This window comes from Triticum dicoccoides, chromosome 4A (assembly GCF_002162155.2).
Source record: "Triticum dicoccoides isolate Atlit2015 ecotype Zavitan chromosome 4A, WEW_v2.0, whole genome shotgun sequence".
Lineage (NCBI taxonomy): Eukaryota > Viridiplantae > Streptophyta > Magnoliopsida > Poales > Poaceae > Triticum > Triticum dicoccoides.
Genome location: NC_041386.1, coordinates 103,195,153 through 103,197,895, shown reverse-complemented (window position 1 = coordinate 103,197,895; position 2,743 = coordinate 103,195,153).

Below are 2,743 nucleotides of genomic sequence, written 5' to 3'. Positions count from 1 at the left end.
CGGCGGTGACTGGCGGGCACGGGCGGCGCGGAGGAACAGGCCCGTGGGGGCCGGATCTGGGCTCGCGGGCCGGCGGCGCGGGGGAGTGGCGGCGCGACACTTGGCGGCACGGGATTCGTCGGGCAGCGCGGTGGATGTGTCCGGCGCCGGGCGGACGTGTCCGGTGCATGGAGGAAGATGAAGACTAGGGTTTCTCCCAATTTTTGAGGGGGTGCACATATTTATACCTAGAAGGAGGTGGGAGTGTCCAAATGAGGTGTAGTTTTCGTCCACACGATCGTGATCCGACGATGGAGGACAAGGGATAGGTTTGGATGGGTTATTGGGCCACTTCGGAGGGGTGTTGGGCTGGAACACACACGAGGCCTTTACGGTTCCCCGGTTAACCGTTGGAGTGTCAAATGGACTCCAAATGGCACGAAACTTGGCAGGCGGTCTACCGGTGCTATACCAAGGCCGCTTGGCAAATCTCGGTCCATTCCGAGAAATTTTAACACCCGCTCAAGAAAAGAGAGAAGAGGGGGATGCTAGATGACATAGGAGTGTCAGATTGCAAAATGGACAATAGGGAAAATGCTCGGATGCATCAGGCGAACACGTATGCAAATGAGATGCACATGATGACATGATATGAAATGCATGACATGAACAAAATGCAAAATGAAGACAAAACCCAACCACGAGGGAATCTCATAACTTAGAGCCAAAAATGGTAAGAGTCGGAGTACAAATATGGTAAGTTACATCCGAGGTGTTACAACACTCCACCACTACGAAAGGATCTCGTCCCAAGATCTAGGACTGAAAGAACTCTAGATATTCGGAACGGAGGTGGTCCTCGCGTTCCCAGGTGGCTTCTCGGTCAGAATGGTGTGACCACTTCACTTTCAGGAATTTGATAGACTTGTTGCAAGTCTTGCACTCAGTTTCTTCAAGAATAGCCACGGGATGCTCATGATAAGACAGGTCTTCTTGGAGATCAATCTCATCGAAGTTGATGGTGCGGTCAGGAGTCTTGAAGCACACGCGAAGCTGTGACACGTGAAACACGTCATGCACATTTGTGAAGTTGGGCGGAAGCTCAATTTGATAGGCGAGGTCGCCTCTTTTGCCAATGATCTTGAAAGGACCCACGTATCTAGGGGCAAGCTACCCTTTGATACCGAAGCGACAAGTACCTTTCATTGGAGAGACGCGGAGGTAGACATGGTCTCCGATCTCGAAAGCCAAATCACGATGCTTGCTATCATAGTAACTTTTTTGGCGTGATTGCGCGGCTTTGAGATTTTCACGGATGACTTTACACATTTCTTCAGCTTCTGTGATTAAGTCATTGCCAAGAAGTTGGCGTTCACCAGTCTCTGGCTAATTAAGAGGAGTACGACACTTTCTGCCATAGAGAATCTCGAATGGAGCCTTGCCCGAACTCGCTTGGAAGCTTTTGTTGTAGGAGAACTCGGCATATGGAAGACAATCTTCCCACTTCATACCGAAGGAAATGACACAAGCCCTGAGCATATCTTCAAGGATTTGATTTACTCGCTCGACTTGGCCACTAGTTTGAGGATGGAAAGCTGTGCTGAAGCAAATGTTGGTGCCCATGGCCTTCTGGAAGGAGTCCCAGAACTTAGAAGTAAAGATGCTTCCAGTATATGAAGATATCAACTACGGAATGCCGTGCAAGGAGACAATCCTGGAGGTATATAGCTCTGCCAACTAAGCTACTGTGATAGATTCTTTGATAGGAAGAAAATGAGCCACTTTTGTAAGCTTGTCAATGACAACAAAGATAGCATCATTGCCACTCTTGGGCTTGGGGAATCCAGTCATGAAGTCCATCTCAATATGGTCAAACTTCCATTCTGGAATGGCAAGGGGTTGGACGAGACCAGCTGGACGTTGGTGTTCTGCCTTCACACTTCTGCAGACATCACATTCATTTACGAATTGAGTAATTTCTCGCTTCATTCGAGTCCACCAATACGACTGCTTGAGGTCATGGTACATCTTTGTACTTCTAGGATGAATGGATAGAAGGGAATTGTGAGCCTCGTTCATAATGACTTTACGTAGATTACCCTTAGGAACCACAATTTGATCCTCGAAGAATAGAGTATCTTTGTCATCAAGGCGATAGCACTTGTACTTGGGTTGGCTCTTGGCAATCCCATTTTTGACCTTCTTCACCATGGCATCAAGAAGTTGTGCCTCACGAATTTGATCTTCCAAAGTAGGAGAGACTTGGAGGTTGGCAAGAAAGCCTTGAGGAACAACTTGGAGATTAAGTTTGCGGAAAGCTTCACAAAGGTCCGGTTGGAAGGGCTTGAGAATTAAGCTGTTGTAGTAAGCCTTCCTGATCAAAGCGTCTGCGATGACATTGGCCTTGCCTGGAGTATGTTCAATACTCGGATTGTACTCTTGAATCATCTTGACCCAACGAGTCTGCCTGAGGTTGAGGTTGGGCTGACAGAAGATGTACTTGAGGCTCATATGATCAGTGAAGATGTCCACTTTCCTTCCCAACAAGAGATGTCTCCATGTTAAAAGAGCATGGACAACTGCCGCCAACTCGAGGTCATGAGTGGGGTAGTTCTTTTCGTTGGGCTTCAACTGGCGAGAGGTATAGGCCACAACTTTCTTCTCTTGCATTAACACAGCACCGAGACCTTGCAGGGAAGCATCACAGAAAACTTTGAATGGTTTGGATTCATTAGGAGGAGTCAGAACTGGAGCTGTGACTAAC